This window comes from Psammomys obesus, unplaced genomic scaffold (genome assembly GCF_907164565.1).
Source record: "Psammomys obesus unplaced genomic scaffold, mPsaObe1.curated_primary_1811, whole genome shotgun sequence".
Taxonomy (NCBI): Eukaryota; Metazoa; Chordata; class Mammalia; order Rodentia; family Muridae; genus Psammomys; species Psammomys obesus.
Genome location: NW_026593286.1, coordinates 5,602,102 through 5,615,319, shown reverse-complemented (window position 1 = coordinate 5,615,319; position 13,218 = coordinate 5,602,102). Strand labels below are relative to the sequence as shown.

At 42.7% G+C, this 13,218-nt stretch overlaps 1 protein-coding gene across 4 annotated transcripts in view; it reads left to right on the top strand.

Annotated features, from left to right (window-relative positions):
• Dgkd (diacylglycerol kinase delta) overlaps window positions 1–13,218 on the top strand; it is a 96,245-nt gene that overhangs the window by 35,212 nt on the left and 47,815 nt on the right. Inside the window, exon 1 of one of the 4 annotated variants that reach the window (XM_055616376.1) lies at window positions 7,058–7,131. The exons of 2 other annotated variants lie outside the window; for them this stretch is intronic. The gene's annotated coding sequence lies outside the window, so the exon portion shown is untranslated. Of the gene's footprint in view, window positions 1–7,057; window positions 7,132–12,193; window positions 12,228–13,218 lie in introns of those variants that run through there. One more of the 4 variants, XM_055616377.1, reaches the window with a different exon arrangement.

Below are 13,218 nucleotides of genomic sequence, written 5' to 3'. Positions count from 1 at the left end.
CTATCTATCTATCTATCTATCTATCTATCTATCTATCTATCTATCTAATCTATCTATCTATCTATCTAGTCAGGGTTTCCCTGTGTTTACCCCTCGCTGTCCTGGAACTCACTCTGTAGACCAGGCTAGTCTTGGACTCACAGAGATCCACCTGCCTCTACTGGGATCAAAGGCATGGGTCACCACCATTCAACACTCCCTTCTCTTTTTTTTTAAACAAAAGATCATTGATTTATGCATATGAGTTTTATCATTTATTTATGTATATGAATTTTATATGTGTGCCCTGCGAGGGCCTGATACTCAGGGTGGCCAGACAGGGCTTTGCCTCTTCTGGACCTGGAATTATAGATGATTGTGGGTGCTGGGGACAGAACTTGGGTCCTCTGCAAGAGCAGCAGATGCTCTTAACTATTGAACCATCTTTCCAGTCTCTTTTCCTTTCTGAGGCAGTCTCATATAGCTCAGGTTGGCCTCAAACTTGCTACATAGGTGAGGATGACCTGGAAGTCCTAATCTTCTTGCCCCTCTACCTTCCAATTGCTGGCATTACAGGCTTGTGCCTCCACATCCACTTCTTGTCTGTTTTCTTAATCTCTGAAAATACAGAGCCTCCTTGTAAGATAACAGAGATTTTTGTCAGTTTGAAACAATAAAACATAGTGTTTAAAGTTTAGACTGAAAACTGGAGGGAGTCCTGTTTCAGCCTTACTAGCTAGTGACCTTGAGTGAGTCATGTGACTGAGCTGCAGGTTCTTTATCTAAGACTTGAGCCCTTTTGGGTTGCCAGGAGCTCTAAATTAATGAGGGCAGTGGTGCTTGGCAAAGTGTTTGCTGTCAGCATCAGAATGATAGGTACCCGCTGAACAGTCAGCACTGAAGTGAGAGCAGTAAATTAATTTATCATACTGTTTGGCTCCTAACTGGAGCTTCGTCTACCTTGGTATCATTACATTTCTGAAATGTCATAGTTTTATGTTTGCTGAGTAACATGTAACTGAACACAGTTGCTGTAGATTGTTCTCAGTTTTATCAGATCCAGGGCCATATAGCCATATCATTTGACCCTTAAAGTCATGGCAGCAATCAGTCAGTTAGGTTGAACCTTAAAGAGAAAAGACAAGTTTTATTGGAATGTTCCTGAAATAGAAAATCATTAAAAAGAGTTGTTCTCTGCCCATTTTAAGAAGTGCTAGTAAGTCTTTGAGTGGCTTCTCACTTCTTCCTTGATGCAGCTGGAGGGTCTGTCCTCCTGTCCCTCATCTTTGCTCGCCCTGATGTGCCCTAGCATTGTCTAGCTCCAGCCACTGCTTTTAGAACGTGCCATATGTAGGCTGGAGAGATGGCTCAGCAGTTAAGAGCATTGGCTGCTCTTTCACTTCAATTCCCAGCAACCACATGGTAGCTCACAACCATCTGTAATGAGATCTGGTGCCCTCTTCTGGCATGCAGGTGATGCAGACAAAACATTGTATACATAACAAATAATTCTTACAAAGTTAGCTATTTAAAAAAAAGTGCCGTATGACCTGGCATCTGGAGGGAGGGGTCTCCCTGTACCATCTGGAGACCCTCTCCTTTTCTTGGGGTCACATGAGGATATCCATGTGGACTCTTTCTGCCCATGCTGTGCTTAGGAAGCTGCCCTTTGCTCCTTCAGAGTAGTAGTCCCTAGCCTGGTTGTGCTGGAGTGTTCTTTGGAACTTGAAAAGTTCTCATACCATCTCTAGGGGATGATATTTCTAGGTTGCCTAGGATTTGGGGGGACAATTGAGGTTTAGGGCTTCAATTGAGGGTACTTTATTCTACTCATGTGAGGTTGAATCATCACTTAGTAATTTGTGTTTTTGGTGACATTGTCTCGAGGCCAGTAGAGGTTTAGGGCGTTAACACCTCACTTCTGGGCTGACTGCATCTGAGTGCAGCTACACATAGGTCCTGCTGCTCATTCTTCCAGCATGGGCTTGGGGATGTGGGGCTGCCTCTTTTTTGAATCCTTTTGTGGATTTAGGCTCCTTAGGTTTGGGTAGGTAGCTCTGAGGCAGTCAAGGCCAGCTCTGGTTCTCTGTATGTCTGCACAGAAGCAAATTCAAAAGATTGTCTGTTTGTGGAAAATGTAGAACTCACTTGAGAGCAAGGACGGCTCACAGTGGTTACCAGATTTCTAAAGTGAAACAAATAAATTGGAAGCCATATAAATTTTAGAAAAATTTGACTTTACTCTTTTTCAACAGTTTAATGTTGTATTCAGTGTTGGAAACATGAAGGGAACATAGGGTGGATAAATGTTTCCTCTGCTCTGGGAGAAGTCTCACCACCTCTGAGATATGAGAGAACTACCTGTAGTGTCAGTAGTAAGCAGGATAGAAAGCCCAAACAGAACCAGGCACTTCTCGTGTGTGCATGCGTGTATGTGTGTATGTGCAGATCCATGTGTGGATGCACATGCACGCTGGATGTGGGGGTAGGTCCCTTTTGCAGGAAGAGGGATGTGGGAGGAGTCAGGGAAAAGGAGCTTTGGAGCATTTGTTCATTCTGGGAACCACAGCTGTGCCTCTCCGTGGCTGAGCCAGTCATTCACTTTTCCTAAAGCATTAAGATCAGGGTAATGAATTTAAAACAAGTTTAAAATAAAGGGAGACAGGTCACTGCAGTAGCTCAGCAGCTTTCTTTTTTTCCTTACCGTTTCAAAGGAAAACATTGTTTTGCTTTATGATATTTGCTGTATGATGTTACATCAAACAGGTATAATTTTATATTCTGCTTTATTTACCAGTTTGTGATAAATGTCTCCTTGTCATGGGCTTCTGTGAGGAGGAAATCTCTAGTGGCAAGTCTTTGACCATATCAGGTGTCACAGTTGGCCAGTTACTACTCCTAGTACTAGGAACTGAAGGTGTCTGGCTAGTCAGTTAAATTATTGTTAGAGCAGTGTCTCACATCAAGGAAGGGCCGTGTGCAGCAGTTAATGTGGCTTGTGGTGCAGAGTGGCTCCTGCTCTCAGCCTTTTTTGTTTAGAAGAGGTGTTGACCCTGATCCTCTTTCTACCACCTTCCTGCAGGCTGAGGAAGACAGCATCCTTCTGCTGCGGTGCTGCTGCTCAGAAACTACTTGACATCACTTTAGATGGATTATGCTCAGACCTTTGATGTGTCCTAACATCTCCCCATCTGTCAGTATAAAAGAGAATCTAATTTAGAAGTAGTGTTAGGAAATCATAGGGGTAGAACATATTAGAAGTAGGTTCAGCTGCTGTCCTGTAGATTCTTTAACAAATTTCCCACAACTTAAAACAGCAGAAATGTATCTTGCGTTTGACAAGGCTAGAAGTCTGGAGTTGGCAGTTGTCGTTTCCACCGCCCTCCCCACCATAGGGAGTTCCTAGCAGCTCTTGAGTGTGTGGCTGTTGCATTTCAGAATCACCCTCTGCCTTTGCATGATCTTCTGTTCCATGTTTTTGTGTTTTAAGTATGCTTGCTGCTGGATTTAAGACCATTCAGGTAGTCCTCAACTTAATTGCATCTGCAGATGCTGTTTTCCCAGTAAGATTTATTTATAGATTGTTGGAGCAAACCGTGGACACATCTGGAGGGCACAATTTAGTGTTCTTCAGCTACTGTGATTGTGAAAACTTGCCTTTTTTGGTGTGGAGCTTGTGTGGGACTTCCAGGTCCTTGTAAAACGTGATTGTCCTGGTTCAGAATGGCTACCCAGAGTGGGGAGAGAAAAAAGTATGTTTCTTAGAAGGAGTTCTGTTAATATGACCACATTTATTAAAATGAGCTTCCATTACAATCGTATAATCATACGTTTTCTTACTCTGATAAAATACCATGATCAAGGCAGCTGATCGAACAGTTTATTTTTGCTGATGTTTCCAGGGGGGTAAGGATTAATCATGGCAAGGAGGTGTGTCAGGCTTGGTGGCTGGGACAGAAAGCTGAGAGCTTAGATCTTCAAATTCAAGAGGAAAACAGGGAGGAAGAGAAGGAGAGGGAGAGGCTGGCATTCTATGGCAAGATTGTACCTCCTAGACCCCCCCCCCCCCCCCCAAACAGCATCATCAAATTTGGTGTTCAAATACCAGAGGCCACTGGGAACATTTTTCATTCAAACCACCACATAAATATTTAATTAAATGACATTAATTTCTTAAAAAGTTTTGCTTTAAAAATTTAATCATCATATATTCTTTATACAAGGTGATGGGTTTCATAGTGACATTTGAGTTCAAATATATCTTGTTCTTTGACCATATATGCTACCCACTTCTTTCTGCCTCCTCCCTCAGTAGGTTTTTTTTCCCCTCAAATAGTCCTGCTTTCATTGTGTGTGTGTGTGTGTGTGTGTGTGTGTGTCTGTCTGTCTGTCTGCGTGTGTATAGAAACTAGGCTCAGTATATAAAAGAAAACACAATATTTGTTTTTCAGAGTCTGGCCTTTTCATTTAATATAATGATACCCAGTATTTATTATTTTTGAGACAATATCTCTGTAGCCCAGGCTAGCCTTAAAATCACCATCTTCTTGCCTCAGCCTCTGGAGTACTGGGATTTAAAGAAATTTTTTTTTTTTTTTAAAATCTTAGAGACATTCTTAGAAGGAGTCTGTAGGCTTTTCCAGACTTCTAAAAGAATCTTATGGTAAAACTCTTCATGATGTCCTCAGAATATGGCTTGGTACTTCTGGTTGCTACCTTCACTCCACCATGAGCCAGCACTTGGTCATAAGGCCACACTGTACAGCTGTTGTGGTTGAAACCTGGTAGGCACAGTATTAATGTTATTGTAGTGATTTCTCTGAAGTAACCAGATCAGAGTAACCCTGCTGTTCACACAGAGGTGTGAGTTCTTACAGTTTGGCTTAAGACTTTCTTTTTGCCAGAAAAGACCTTGGAAGAAGTGAACAGTATCCGTAAGTTTTATAAGATCTTCCTTGTTTAAAAGTCAATTTAGTATAACTGTAAATCAGCCATTTAATAAGATTTGAAAATCGTACATACAGAAGTAGTGCTTTTGAAATGCTTTTTGTCAACATTAAAAGTAAAAGGTTTCTGAGTAAGTTTTGAAGCCTGGCCTCATTACACAGCCCAGGCTAGCTTGGAACTTATGATCTCCCCACCTCAGCCTCTTGATTATAGGGGTGTGTCACAGTGTTGCACTTAAGGTATTCCCTCAGCTCTATGACAAGAGTCTTTTCTTCTTTTAGGTTTTCTCATCTGTGAGATGGGAGTAATACTAGGGTCTTTTCATGGTGTTGGCTTGGCACAAAACCTACTCTACATGTTTGCCACCTCTCATTTCTAGTTCTACTCACCCCTGCTAAGCAGGAACATTATAGAGTTTAATGTGCTGACACTAAGCACTTAGTTTGATTTATTAGAATTCCAAAATATTTCAAATGAGGCTGATTTTATAGATGGAGCTGATAGATAGTGCCTGTGGCCAGAGAATAGATGTTGGGTAAGCAGTTTTCCTCAGGAGTTTTATGAATGTCAGGGTTCTCCAAAGGAATAGCTGATGGAGCATGATGGGTCACTGTAGAGGGATCTTTAGAGAGATCAGAGGATTGGAGAGCCAGGGAAGCCAGTACCTGTGTGTAGTCTATAAAGCTAGAAATCTCAATAAAAGGGACCAACGGTGGATGCAGCCTCATTCTGAGGCTGAAGGCTAGAAGCCTGCTGGACAGTCACTGTAGAAGTTTGTGTTCAGATGTTGAAGAAGTGCTATGGGATGGCTCAGCGGTTAGCTGCTGCATAGATGAGAAGATTGAAGTTTGGATCTTCAAATACTTTTAACAGGCTGGACATTCCATCTACACCTGTGACCCCAGCTCAGAGGAGGAGGAGACAGGAGGCTTGCTGAAGCTTGCTGAGAAAACATGAGCCAAAGGTTTAGAGAGAGAACTGGCCTCAAAAGTAACAGAAGAGTGATAGTCAAGGGTATACTATAGACCCTTATCTAGTATGTACTCATGCACATGGCACATGCACCTCATAAACACGTGCATAATTCACAGACAAACACCTCAAAGCTTAAAGAATCTGTAATCTGATCTGTACAGGGATGGCAGGACCAAAAATTATGCTTACTTAGAAATGAGCAGGCTAGGACTTGGAGGCTGAAGCAGAATGATGAACTTGAGACCAATCTGAGCTATATGAGTATAACCTAGGAGATGCCTTTGTTTAATTGCTAGCTGAGTAATAACGGAACATTATAATGGGTTGGAAGAATTGCTCAGTAGTTCTGAGCAATGTGTGTTTGGTGTTTAGGGTTGTGGGTGAGTGGTGGCTTCCTGGTGACCTGAGAGTCTCATCTGTTCTCAGCAGATGTCAGCCTACTGGTGGTCAGCGCTGCTTGCTTTGTGAGGAACTGTGACCTTTATCTGGATTTCAACATAGGTTTTCCTTCTCAGTTTGCTTAGATATCTCATATTTCCTGGGCAAAACCCCTAGCCAATCACCTTGACTTGGAGAAAGAAAGAAAAAACTGTCCATACTTGGTAGATTTCCCCTTAGGAAAGACTCCCTGGTTCCTGTGACTGCTGGCCTGGGCCTGAAGGTGTGCAGAGTTGCATTTGAGGGTACTTGGAGTCATTTTGTAGGCCAAGTGTTGTTGCCCTATAGTCAGGAGCCCCTTCCTGTCCACTGGGAGTGGGCCCTTCTTGTGTTTTGCTAGGGTTCCAGGGAGCCTGACTTTGCCCCCACATGCCATATTTCAGCTGAGATGTCAGGCACTTTTCAGCCACCATCTCAGGTACCTGCAGCTTTACGCTGGTACATTCCTCCCCAGCACAGTGGTGAGCCTGAGGTAGCCTGCTAGCACAGTGGGGAGGCATGGTTAAAGCCTGCCTTGGTTAGTGGCAGGGGCTTCTGAGAACCATGCAGAGGGACTTTTACCCAGAAAGCACTCCATGCTTTAGAATCCATTCTGTGCTCTCCAAGTCCAGTAGCAGGAAGAAGGCTAGGCCTTGTGCCAGGTTGGTGGCCATGTGTTTACCAAGTGTGTGGCTTTGTTGGAGGCAGTGCCCACGCCTGGGACACAACTGGTCCAAAAGCCAGGCTTAGGCCAGTTCTCATAGTCACTCTAGGCAGAGAGAAGACACTGGTCTCCCTGGAAGCCAGCAGCTGGTGAGCAGAGAGTGCACTGTGGATGTGGGTTGGAATGGAGTCTGGGTGTGAGGTCTTGCTGCTTGCCCAAGCTATGTGGTTGAATATCAGGAGGGTTGCTATGGGTAAAATCTAAGCTATTTACAGACTGCTGTGTATGTGTGTATGTGTGTGTGTGTGTGTGTGTGTGTGTGTGTGTGTGTGTATATATATATATATATATATGAAAATGTGTGTGTTTATTGTTAATATTTACTTGTCTTTCTTTACAAATGGCGGAGAAAACATAAGCAGACAGTTGAATGAGTGCCATTTGATTCTAGTCAAAACTAATAGTTTTCTGAAGTTTTTTTTTTTTTTCTTCAATAAATGACAAGTGGAAAGGCCTTAGATCTGATTAAATCTTTTTTTAAGAGTGCCGGTGAAATTAATAACTACTTGTTAGACCAAGTGCTTTTTGATAAATTGCCTGTGGCGTGACAGAGCCAAGTCCTATCTGTCTTGTTTTTGACCTTAGAAATATGGTGTCATTCTTTAGAAAATCACTTGGAAAAAATTCCTAACTGTCTGCCTAGTTTTTCAGAGTACAGTGGTGTGAGCTCTTTATTTTCTTGAAACAGCTTAAACCAAGTTAGGACAGTACTCAGTGCTTGCTGTTTACTGACTCAGTGTGTTTTGCCTCCCATTTGAAGAAAACTCAAAAGTGTGAGTCCCATGTTCAGATAGGACTCAGGAGCTGTGGTTGCTACCTCAGAGAGATATCAGGGTGCCCTCCATACAGCCTGCTGTAAAAAGTGCCCCGTGTAGGGCTGCACCCAGAGCTAGGCCCAGCCCACCCCCGCCCTGCTGGACTTTGCTTTAGAGAAGTTGGCACAGCCTTTTCTATGGGCTCATTGTTCAAGGCTGCAAAGGTTATTAAGGGAGGATCAGGACACTCAGACATTTGGAAGATAATTAGGACTGGGGGTTGCTCTGCAGCTTCTTTGACTTTTTCATCTAAACAAACAAATAAGCTGAAGTGACATGACCTTGGAGGTAGGGCCTTTGTTTCTCCTGTTCGCTCAGTCCTACTGGCCTGTTTCTTAGGTGTTCAATGAGGGTATGGGAACAACTTGCTGCCAGCCTTGCACTGTCTCTCTCAGAGTGAACTTCAGGGTCTGCTCTATTCAGGAAAAATCTAATTGCACCAAGACTAGATTGGCTGTTTGTTGTTCCTATAGCCTGCATGCTGATTTGCCCAGGGCATGCCAGTTCACACAGATGGATGTAGAGGCCTAACACTGTTACTTAGTTTCAGATTCCACTTTCATTTGCATACACTTCCTGGATTGGATGATCAGCTGTATGGTCACACCAGTCATTAGAAAGGTTCATAATGATCTTTAATGAGTGCTCCAGTGTGCTAGCACAAGCTGAGAACAAAATGTTCTTATAGCTTAATAGATGCAGAAATACATCATCCACTGTAATACTTAAGGTGTATGAATTTTCATGTATACCTGCTCAGAGTCACACATTCTGAAACTTGTCATAGTCAAGATAATAAATATTTCTATCACTTCCAAACTAAGTTTTTCTGTTTGTTTGTTTTTTTTTTTTTAATTATTAAACCAGGCATGGTGGCACTTGCCTTTAGTCCCAGCATTTGGGAAGTAGGGACAGGTGAATCTTTTGTGTTTGAGGCCAGCTTGGTATATAAATTGAGTTTCAGGACAGCCAGGGCTATCTAGAAAAACCCTGTCTCAGAAAACCAAAAGTAATTAACAGATAAATAAATAAGTAAAATAAAAATAATTTATTTAGGGTCTGGAGAGCTGGCTCAGCCATTAAAAGCACTGGCTACTGTTACAGCGGGCTCAGGTTTGGGTCCAGCTACCTATAACGAAGCTAACAACTGCCTGCAAGTCCCGTTTGAGGGGGTCCGATGCCTTCTGACTCAGAGGGCATTATACTCACCTGCACAAATGCCTACACAGACATACATTTATACATACATACATATGTATGACTAGAAATATAAATTGATATTAAAACATAATTCTGCTGTCTTCTGGAGAGGTTTTTATTTTGATTTTCGAGACAGGATTTCTCTGTATAGCCTTGGCTATACTGGACTTGATTTGTAGACCAGGCTGGCCTCCAACTCACAGAGATCCACCTGCCTCTGCCTCCTGAGTGCTGGGATTAAGGGCATAAACAACCATGCCAGAGTGCGGTTGTATTTTTTACGTTCTTGCCAGCAGTGGACCCAGGGCCCTTCGGTTGCCCATGCCATCAGCAGTTGGTGTGGGAGGAGGCTCTCACTCTGCTAGGCAGCCCCTTCCTAACACGGAGCTATATTCTTTCAGCATGCACAGCTCTTAATGTGCTGTTGTGTATCTTATTTTGTGATGGTTATGCTTGAATTATTTTGTTTTTGTGTGGGACTATTTTCTTAATATATTCTAGATGTCTTTTCTCTGGTAGCTATCTTGTGGCTATTCTCCACAGTCTGCTAACTTTTCTTAATGGCATCTTTAGAATAAGTCTTCTGTGCAATTGGATTTGACAACCTCCTAATTTCTACCTAACAAGTCTTTTTCTTTCTTTCTTTCTTTCTTTCTTTCTTTCTTTCTTTCTTTCTTTCTTTCTTTCTTTCTTTCTTTCCCTCCCTCCCTCCCTCCCTGCCACCTTCCCTCTCTCCCTCTCTCCCTCCCTCCCTTCAGTTTTGTAGCATGATATTATACATTTAGATCTGTACACAGCTGATTTTGTGTCTGGTGTAAGGTGCAGAGTTGATGTTTCTACATGGATGTCAGCTTTTTCCTGCAGCATTTATTGGAGAAACACTCTATTGCATTTAGTGTTTCCGTGGTCAAAAGTCCAGTGACCTTGTATTTATGACTGTTTTCGGTGCATGCATGCAAGGGTGCACTTTGACATAGGATTTCACTATGTAGCATAGGCTTGTCTCAAACTCACTGTATACAGTGAGTTCAGACTAGCCTTGAACCCATAGTGATCTTCCTGCTTAGCTTTCCAAGTTGGGATTAGAGGAATGAGCTACCACCCAACCCTCTAGATTCTTATTCTGCTTTTCTGGTCTTCATATCTGTCCATATCCTAATCTCATGCTTTGTTATCTATTTACTTTTTATTTTATGTATTATGAATGTTTTGTTCGTGAATATGTCAGTGTACTGCATGTATGCATGTTGTCTTGGAGGCCAGAAGAGGCCTTCAGGTTCTCTGGAGCTGGAGTTAACAGGTGGTTGTAAGCTACCATGTCTGTGCTGGGAATCGAACCTGGGTCCTCTGAAGAGCATCTCTTCAGCTCTGGAAGATTGATCTATCTTTCTTTCCCTTTTCTTCTCCCTCCCTCCCTCTCTTCCTCCTTCTCTTTCTTTCTCTTTTTTCCTTCTTTCTCTTTCTTTCCTTTTTTCTCTTTCTTTCTCTATCTCTTTCTCGCTCTCTTTCTTTCTCTTCTTTCTCTTTCCTTCCTTTTTTCTCTCTTTCTCTCTTTTTCTTTCTCTTTCTCTTTTTCTTTCTTTCTTAAACCAGCCTCCCTCCCTTTCTCCCTCCCTCCCTCCTTCCTTCCTTCCTCTTTCTTCTTTCTTCTTCTTTCTTTCTTTCTTTTTGAAACAAGGTCTCATTATGTAGCCTTGGCTGGCCTGAGGACTGCTTGTGTAGATCAGGCTATCCAGGAACTCACAGAGGTCTGCCTCCCGAGTGCTGGAATTAAGAGCATGTGCTACCATGCCCAGCAAGCTTGATGTTTATAATGGAATGCTCCAGTCCTTGGACATGACACTTATATTTTGTTAAGAATTTTCCATCTATGTACATGAAGTACATTGAGTTCTATCCTCCCATACTTATTTTCTTCCATTGTCATTGTCTTTTTCTTTGTTAAGATTTGGTGCTTAGGGTTAGCTGACTTTATAATATCTTTAAAAATGAAGAGTCAGTGGTTATACCTGTTGTTTTCTGATAAAAAACAACAGGTATGTGTATGTGTATATTATCTTCTTAATGTTTACTAGAATTTACTAGTAAAACATTAAATGTGGGCAAAGTTTTTGATAATACATCTTAATATTTTTTTTTCTTTTTCTAAATATTGGTTGAACCCAGAGTCTTGTCTGTGTTAGGTAAGTGTTCAACCATTCAGATTTTTAACCTTACCTTTTGGTTTCTGATAATAAATTTATGTTTTGGAAATGAGCACCATCTGTTGAGACTTCATTCGGTTTTGTCTACACCGGATTGTTTGCCCCTGGCTGGGAGAAGGTGAACTCTGCGTGGACTGGCATGTGGCCTGCCACCCTGCCGCTCCAAATGTGACCCTGCTCCTGTACCCATGGGTGACTCTCAACTCCCTCACCCCCAGAAGTGTGAACTCAGAGTCTGTCTCTTTGATCACCTCCCCCTTATGGGGGAGTAGCATTCCCAGGCTACAGAGGGAGACAATGTAGCCAACCCTGATAAGAATTTATAGGCTAGGGTCAGAGGGAAGGGGAGAAGGACATCTTCTTGTGCACTGAGGAAATAGGTGGTGTCATTAGGCACAAGATTTCATTTGTCAAACAAATAGCATTGAAAGACAAGACTTCCAAGCAATGACACTGGTGATGAAGCCGGGAAGAATTTGAGAGACAGGTTATAGTTATTTGATGTGTCTTCCCCCTCTTCACTCCACCTGTGGGAGGTGTTCTTGGATGTATTCTCTCCTTCCAGGTCATGCCTGGAGCAAAGTTGGGTTAACTGATTTATTATTTTTCTAGTTCTATCCCTTGGCATTTCTGAGAAGCTCCTGTGGTTTCATTGATGTGGGACAGTGTCCTGGCTGTGTATAACAAGGGGAGATGGCTCCCTAGCCACCTGCAAGTCAGGCTCTCTCACTTTGGTTGCTCCTATCCTGTGATATGCTCATGACCTGGTACACAAGGCCCCTGAGTGAGGGTTTGTCCATGGGGAAAGTTGTTTTAAATTGTTTCTTTTCAGGTCTTTTAAAATCTTAAATCCTGTAGTTAGAATACCTTCTTCTTCTTCTCTTTCTCTCTCTCTTTTTTTTAACAGTCTTTTTGACGCACCAAGAGGAGTGAAGAAGCAATTCTAAGTTTGGTAAGAAGAGAAAGGTAATCCAATCCGGCTTGTGAATGACATGAGGAAGGGATAGCTGTAAAAAAGGAAGCATCCTCCCTTGGTACTTGTTCTTTTATATGGTGATTTTCCTGCCTTGGGATGTGGTCTAAACTAGCCTTTTCTGTACATTTGACAAGTGACAGCCCCTGGACCAAGGATGTGAATCAGGGATTTTCAGAGGACAGGGTAGCTTGAAAGATAGGACTTTTTTCCTATTAGGATGCTGCACAGCCCCATTTTGCGTGCAGTTTCTTGGCTTCTATAGGAGGCTTACTCATGTACCTCTTAAGGGATCCTGAGGTATTGCAGCCAAGATCTTGGGCCTAGGATTAAGGTTTCCTTGGTCAGGGCTGGCAACATGGAAGAACAGCTGTACTTCTCAGTGTCTCTTCTTTTTCTGATCTGGATTTAAAGGATAGCTGTGTTAGAGTCCCAAGTTCATGCGCCAATTGCATCCATGACAGGGTTTATTGGCAGGCACTCAGTCCCTCCAGGAGGAACCCCACAAACCACAGCATGTCCTGGATAAGTGCCAACTGTTTTTTGGCTCTCACTCTGCCTTGAGTATCCATTTTCTTTGTGTGAAAGGAGATAATCACAGATGGACTTCCAGCAAGGGCACTTGCTGTGATTCTGTGAGCTTATTTCAGACTGGTTGTGAGAGGACAATGTGACAATTGTGGGACTGAAGAGGAACTTCTCAATGTGGAGATCCTTGCCTTGTCTCTTTAGTCCTATAGCTTGGCTCTACAGTGACAAAATTAGACTTTTTGTGGTATGTGTGCTCAAAGGAATGTAGTCATAACGTTCCTTAGGAGCATTTTTGAGGGAGAAACAGTGACCACTCTTCCATCTGGCCATGATGGCTTGGCCAGAAGGAATGGGGCAGTTTTGTTGTGCAGTGAGTGACTGACCATATTTTTAGATTGTCCTGGGGCCGATTGTCTCTCTGGCCTGGCTACCTGAGGAAGGTAACAGGCCAGA